Here is a 7,583-nt window from a genome sequence, read left to right as displayed (position 1 = left end):
AAAAGATAGGCCCTTCGCAGAGGGAAGCAGAGGTTGTCATGTGCGTTTAGGGTTGATGCACAAAATCTTAATGCAAAAGAACGTCACTTTATATTGCCCCTTGTATGTGGACCTTTATTATGCAGTCCGTCGCTTTTATTACTTCCACAACAAGATCGTACAAAGCTTATTTTCTCTGCACTAATAAGTCATACATATTTAGATAGCAATTTTTATTGCTTGCAACATGACAACTTACTTGAAGGATCTTACTCAATCCATAGGTAGGTATGGTGGACTCTCATGGCAAAATTGGGTTTAAGGATATTTGGAAACACAAGTAGTATATCTACTCGGTGCAAGGAATTTGGCTAGCATGAGGGGGAAAGGCAAGCTCAACATGTTTGGCAGGTCAATGACAATATACTTTAACTGAGATGTCGGAAAACATAAACTATTACGTTGTCTTCCTTGTCCAACGTCAACTCTTTTAGCATGTCATACTTAATGAGTGCTCCCAATTATAAAAAGGTGTCCAAGATAATATATTTGTATGTGAACCCCTCTTTCCTTATTACTTCCTATTAATTGCAACGATGAACCAAACTACGTTCATCAACTCTCAACAATTTTTATGCCTCATACTTTCTATATGTGAAGTTATCACTATCCATAAGATCAATATGAACTCTTTTATTCTTTCTACTTTCTCAAGATCATAGCAACATAGCAAAGCCCTTCATCAACACTAATCTTTATTATAGATAGGTCACGGACTCAATTACAAAAAGAGATCACAAAGAAAAACTCAAAACTACTTGATATCAAAACTTCAATCTACTAGATCAAGATACTACTAAAAAGATCGAACTAAATAAACGGTAAAGATAGGAGTGTGATGGTGATGCGATACCGGGGCACCTCCCCCAAGCTTGGCAGTTGCCAAGGGGAGTGCCCATACCCATGTGATTATGTCCTCGGAGGTGATGAAGCATGAGTTGATGATGATGTAGGCTTGTTCCTCAATTTACGCTTGAGTATAATATTTTGCTCCTTTAGGTCCTCGATCTCCTGCTCAAGGCTTAATACTCTTTTGCATAATTCCTGTTTATTTTCCTGCAAGAGACGAAAAGGGATAAACTCGATCTTTGGCTTCTTTGCTCTATCAGGGAGGCTTGACTTTTTAAACTCCACATGCATGTCCCCAGGCTGAGGTAATGGGGCTTCGTCTTCGTCTGAACTAGTCTCCTCCTTTACTTTAGGCTCATAGTCTTCCTCTTCTTCAGAAGTCCAGCCATCATGCTCCAAGTCCCCGTAGACCTTGGGGTCTACGAGGTAATCAGCCACATAGCTTTCCCCTTCCGAATCCTGGGACGACATATTGCTCTAAATCTGAAACAGAAACAGCTCAAAACGAAAACAGAGGATATTTGCGTGATACGGTGGTCAAAACCTTCAGGAGTATATATAATGAATTTTTACCGACCAAAGTACATAACGTGTAATAAAACAGAGTCCGGGAGGCACACGAGGTGCCCACGAGACAGGGGGCGCGCCCAGTAGGGGGGGGGGCTCCACTCTCGTGGGAGCCTCGTGTCCCTTTCGGACTACTTCTTTCTTCCTAAAATTCTTAAATATTCCAAAACTGATAAAAAGTGCCATTGGAGTTGTTTTGGAGTCGGTTTACTTACTGTACCACATACCTATACCTTTTCGGAGTCTGGAACGTTCTGGAAAGTGTCCCTTATGTATTCCTCAGGGGTTACGGTTTCAATAATATTAGTTTCAACATTGGTAGGATTACCTGAAATATAATGTTTAATTCTTTGACCATTTACCATCCTTGGACTCGTGCCTTCGAAGTTGTTGGTTTTTATGGCACCAGAATGATAGACCTCCTCGATAACGTAAGGACCTTCACATTTTGAGAGAAGTTTTCCTGCAAAAAATCTCAAACGAGAGTTGAATAATAATACATAGTCTCCTACGTTAAACTCACGCTTTTGTATCCTCTTATCATGCCAGCGTTTGCCTTTTTCTTTGAATAGCTTGGCATTCTCATAGGCTTGGGTTCTCCATTCATCAAGTGAGCTAATATCAAACAATCTCTTCTCACCGGCAAGTTTGAAGTCATAGTTGAGCTCTTTAATAGCCCAATATGCCTTATGTTCAAGTTCAAGAGGCAAATGACACACTTTTCCATAAACCATCTTATATGGAGACATACCCATAGGATTTTTGTATGCAGTTCTATAGGCCCATAATGCATCATCAAGTTTTTTGGACCAATTCTTTCTAGATCTATTCACAGTCTTTTGCAAAATTAATTTGAGCTCTCTATTTCTCAACTCTACTTGACCACTAGACTGCGGATGATAAGGAGATGCGATTCTGTGATTGACATCATACTTAGCAAGCATCTTACGGAAAGCACCATGAATAAAATGTGAACCACCATCACTCATAAGATAGCTAGGGACTCCAAACCTCGGAAAAATAACTTCTTTAAGCATTTTAATAGAAGTGTTATGATCAGCACTACTAGTTGGAATAGCTTCTACCCACTTAGTAACATAATCAACAACAACTAAAATATGTGTATAACCATTAGAGGCAGGAAAAGGTCCCATATAATCAAAGCCCCAAACATCAAACGGTTCAATAACAATAGAGTAATTCATAGGCATTTCTTGACGTCTACTAATGTTACCTATTCTTTGACATTCATCAAAAGATAAGACAAACTTACGAGCATCTTTGAAGAGAGTAGGCCAATAAAAACCAGATTGTAGTACCTTGTGTGTAGTTCTATTTCCAGCGTGGTGTCCTCCATAGGATTCAGAGTGACACTTACATAGGATCTGTTCATGTTCATGCTCAGGCACACAATGTCTAATAACACCATCTACTCCTTCTTTATAAAGGTGTGGGTCATCCCAGAAGTAATGTCTTAAATCATAAAATAACTTTTTCTTTTGCTGGTATGTGAAACTAGGCGGTATATATTTAGCAACAATGTAATTAGCATAATCAGCATACCAAGAGCGGTACAAGAAGCAGTGACGACCGCTAATTGTTCATCAGGAAAACTATCATTAATAGGCAGTGGGTCATCAAGAACATTCTCTAACCTAGACAAGTTATCTGCAACGGGGTTCTCAGCTCCCTTTCTATCAATAATACGCAAGTCAGATTCTTGGAGCAAGAGAACCCATCTAATGAGTCTAGGATTAGCATCTTTCTTTTCCATAAGATATTTAATAGCAGCATGATCAGTGTGAATAGTAACTTTAGAATCAACGATATAAGGTCTAAACTTATCACATGCAAACACAACTGCTAAGAATTCTTTTTCAGTAGTAGCATAATTTCTCTGGGCAGTATCAAGAGTCTTACTATCATACTGGATAACATTCAATTTCTTATCGACTCTTTGCCCTAGAACAACACCTACAGCATAATCACTAGCATCGCACATAATTTCAAAAGGTAAATTCCAATCAGGTGGCTGAAAAATAGGTGTAGTGATCAAAGCTTTCTTAAGTATTTCAAATGCTTCTACACAATCGTCATCAAAGACAAAAGGGATATCTTTTTGCAATAAATTAGTCAGAGGCCTAGAGATTTTATAAAAGTCCTTAATGAACCTCCTATAAAAACTGGCGTGACCAAGGAAACTTCTTATACCTTTTATGTCCTTGGGACATGGCATCTTTTCAATAGCATCAACTTTGGCTTTATCAACTTCAATACCTCTCTCGGAGATCTTATGCCCCAAGACAATGCCTTCATTAACCATAAAGTGACACTTTTCCCAATTCAGGACGAGACTAGTGTCTTCACATCTCTGCAAAACTCGATCAAGGTTGCTCAAACACTCATCAAAAGAGGATCCATAAACTGAGAAATCATCCATTAATACCTCACAAATCTTTTCACAAAAATCAGAGAATATAGCCATCATGCATCTTTGAAAGGTAGAAGGTGCATTACATAAACCAAAAGGCATATGTCTATAAGCAAAAGTACCAAAAGGGCAAGTAAAAGTAGTTTTAGATTGATCCTTCGCTGACACCGGTATCTGAGAGAAATCAGAATAACCATATAGAAAGCAGAAATGTGTGTGTTTGGATAGTCTTTCTAGCATTTGATCAATAAAAGGTAAAGGGTAATGATCTTTCTTAGTAGCTTTATTTAACTTATGGAAATCAATTACCATCCTATAACCTGTAATAATTCTTTGCGGGATCAATTCATCTTTATCATTAGGAACAACGGTAAAACCTCCCTTTTTAGGAACACAATGGAGATGACTTACCCATTCACTGTCAGCAACGGGATAAATAATACCTGCCTCAAGGAGCTTTAATATCTCCTTTCTTACCACTTCTTTCATCTTGGGATTTAGTCGTCTTTGAGGATCTCTAACTGGCTTGGCATCTTTCTCCACTGTAATTTTGTGTTGGCATAATGTGGGACTAATGCCCTTAAGATCATCCAGAGTATATCCAATAGCTGCTCGGTGCTTGTTCAGAGTTTTCAATAATCTTTCTTCTTCTTTCTCTGAAAGGTTAGCACTTTTAATAACAGGATATATTTCGTTTTCATCAAGATAAGCATACTTAAGATAACCAGTTAATGGTTAAAGTTCAAACACGGGATCACCCTTAGGTGGAGGGGGATCCCCAAGAATTTCAGCGGGAAGGTTATGTTTCAGCATAGGTTCCTATTTAAGGAACACTTCATCTATTTCCTCTCTTTCCTTCATAAACATATTGTTTTCATGGTCTAGCAAATATTGTTCTAATGGATCAGTTGGAGGAACATCTGTGGCGCCCCCAATTCAATCGTACACTAATCATGCACGCAAACGTGTACGATCAAGATCAGGGACTCACGGGAAGATATCACAACACAACTCTAAAACATAAATAAGTCATACAAGCATCATAATACAAGCCAGGGGCCTCGAGGGCTCGAATACAAGTGCTCGATCATAGACGAGTCAGCGGAAGCAACAATATCTGAGTACAGACATAAGTTAAACAAGTTTGCCTTAAGAAGGCTAGCACAAACTGGGATACAGATCGAAAGAGGCGTAGGCCTCCTGCCTGGGAACCTCCTAACTACTCCCGGTCGTCGTCAGTGGGCTGCACGTAGTAGTAAGCACCTCCGGTAGTAGGAGTCGTCGTCGACGGTAGCGTCTGGCTCCTGGACTCCAGCATCTGGTTGCGACAACCAGAAAGAAAGGAAAGGGGGGAAAAGGGGGGAGAAAGCAACCGTGAGTACTCATCCAAAGTACTTGCAAGCAAGGAACTACACTACATATGCATGGGTATATGTGTAAGGAGGCCATATCAGTGGACTGAACTGCAGAATGCCAGAATGAGAGGGGGATAGCTAGTCCTATCAAAGACTACACATCTGGCAGCCTCCGTCTTGCAGCATGTAGAAGAGAGTAGATTGAAATCCTCCAAGTAGCATCTCCAGTAGCATCGCATAGCACAATCCTACCCGGCGATCCTCCCCTCGTCGCCCTGTGGAAAAGCGATCACCGAGTTGTCTGTGGAACTTGGAAGGGTGTGTTTTATTAAGTATCCGGTTCTAGTTGTCATAAGGTCAAGGTACAACTCCAAGTCGTCCTGTTACCGAAGATCACGGCTATTCGAATAGATTAACTTCCCTGCAGGGGTGCACCACATAACCCAACACGCTTGATCCCATTTGGCCGGACACACTTTCCTGGGTCATGCCCGGCCTCGGAAGATCAACACGTCGCAGCCCCACCTAGGCACAACAGAGAGGTCAGCCCGCCGGTCTAAATCCTATGCGCGTAGGGGTCTGGGCCCATCGCCCATTGCACACCTGCATGTTGCGAGGGCGGCCGGAAGCAGACCTAGCAACCTCCATTACAAAGGAAGTTGTGTTAACGCAGTCCAATCCAGCGCGCGCCGCTCCGTCGCTGACGTCAAGAAGGCTTTAGTTGATACCACGACGCCGGGATACCCATAACTACTCCCGCGTAGATGGTTAGTGCGTATAGACCAAATGGCCAGACTCGGATCAAATACCAAGATCTCGTTAAGAGTGTTAAGTATCCGTGAACGCCGACCAGGGCCAGGCCCACCTCTCTCCTAGGCGGTCTCAACCTGCCCGGTCGCTCTGCCACAAAGTAACAGTCGGGGGCCGTCGGGAACCCAGGCCCACCTCTACCGGGATGGAGCCACCTGTCCTTTCAGCCCCCTTATCCGAATCACTTGCGGGTACTCAACGAGCTGACCCGACTTTAGTCACCATCTGTATAGTATGTATGTATAGTATATACCCGTGATCACCTCCCGAGTGATCACGACCCGATAGTATAGCAAGGCAGACTGACAAGAGTGTAGGGCCACTGATGGAACACCAGCATCCTATACTAAGCAGTAGGATAGCAGGTAAAGGTAACAACGGAAGTAGCAAGGACAGGCTATGCAGCAGTATAGGATTAACTGAAAGCAGTAACATGCTACACTACTCTAATGCAAGCAGTATAGAGAAGAGTAGGCGATATCTGGTGATCAAAGGGGGGGCTTGCCTGGTTGCTCTGGCAAGAGAGAGGGGTCGTCAACTCCGTAGTCGAACTGGGGCATCAGCATCGTCACGGGGTCTACCGAAGAGAAGAGGGGGAGAAACAGTAAATACATAGCAAGTGCATAACAGGATAACAGGCAGAGCTAGACGTGTTCTAACGCGATATGAGGTGATACCGGTGAAGGGGGGAAGCATCCGGGAAGTATTCCCGGGGTTCCGTGTTTTCGGGCAGAGGAGCCGGAGGGGGAAAGTTGCGAGTTCGGTAGGTTAGGGGGTGTGGCGGACGAACGGGTTGCGTATCCAAAATCGTCTCGTCATTCTGAGCAACTTTCATGTTGAAAATAATTTAATCACAGTTACGGATTAAAAGATATGATTTTCTAAAGATTTTATTAGTTTCTGAGATTTAATTAATTATTTAAATTAATTCGAAAATGGATTTATGACATCAGCATGATGTCATGCTGATGTCAGAAATCAACAGGGTTGACTAGTTAACCTGACGTGTGGGTCCCAGCTGTCATTGACTGTTTAGTTAATTAGGACTTAGCTAATCTAATTACTGTTTAATTAACTAACTAGTTAATTAGATTAATTTAAACAGGACTAATTAACTTAATTAATTCACTAATTAATTAACTAATTAATTATTAATTTTATTAGTTCATTTTCATTTTATTTTATTTTATTTTATAAAATGTTCTGGGGCGGGGCCTGCATGTCATTGGCCCTAAACGGGCGAGCGGGGTTACGGGCGCCGGTGCAAGGGCGCGTCTGGGCGGGCGTAACCGCCCGAACGAGGGGACGCGGGTGCGGTCGGCCAGCGCGGTGAGGCCACCGCGGCTGGCGGGGCAAGGGGCCGGAGCGAGGGCAAACCCGGGCGGGGCCACAAGGCCGCAACAGAGTTTGGAGGCGCAGCCGGTAACCGTTGTCACCGGCCACGGTAGCAGTGGCTAGGTGCGCGCGGCGAGGCGTAGGCGAGGTCGGGCAGTGGCCGAGCGCGGTGCGGGCGCGGGCACGGCGCGGTGAGC

This window comes from Triticum dicoccoides, chromosome 6B (genome assembly GCF_002162155.2).
Source record: "Triticum dicoccoides isolate Atlit2015 ecotype Zavitan chromosome 6B, WEW_v2.0, whole genome shotgun sequence".
NCBI classification, from domain to species: domain Eukaryota; kingdom Viridiplantae; phylum Streptophyta; class Magnoliopsida; order Poales; family Poaceae; genus Triticum; species Triticum dicoccoides.
This window is presented reverse-complemented; position numbering follows the sequence as displayed.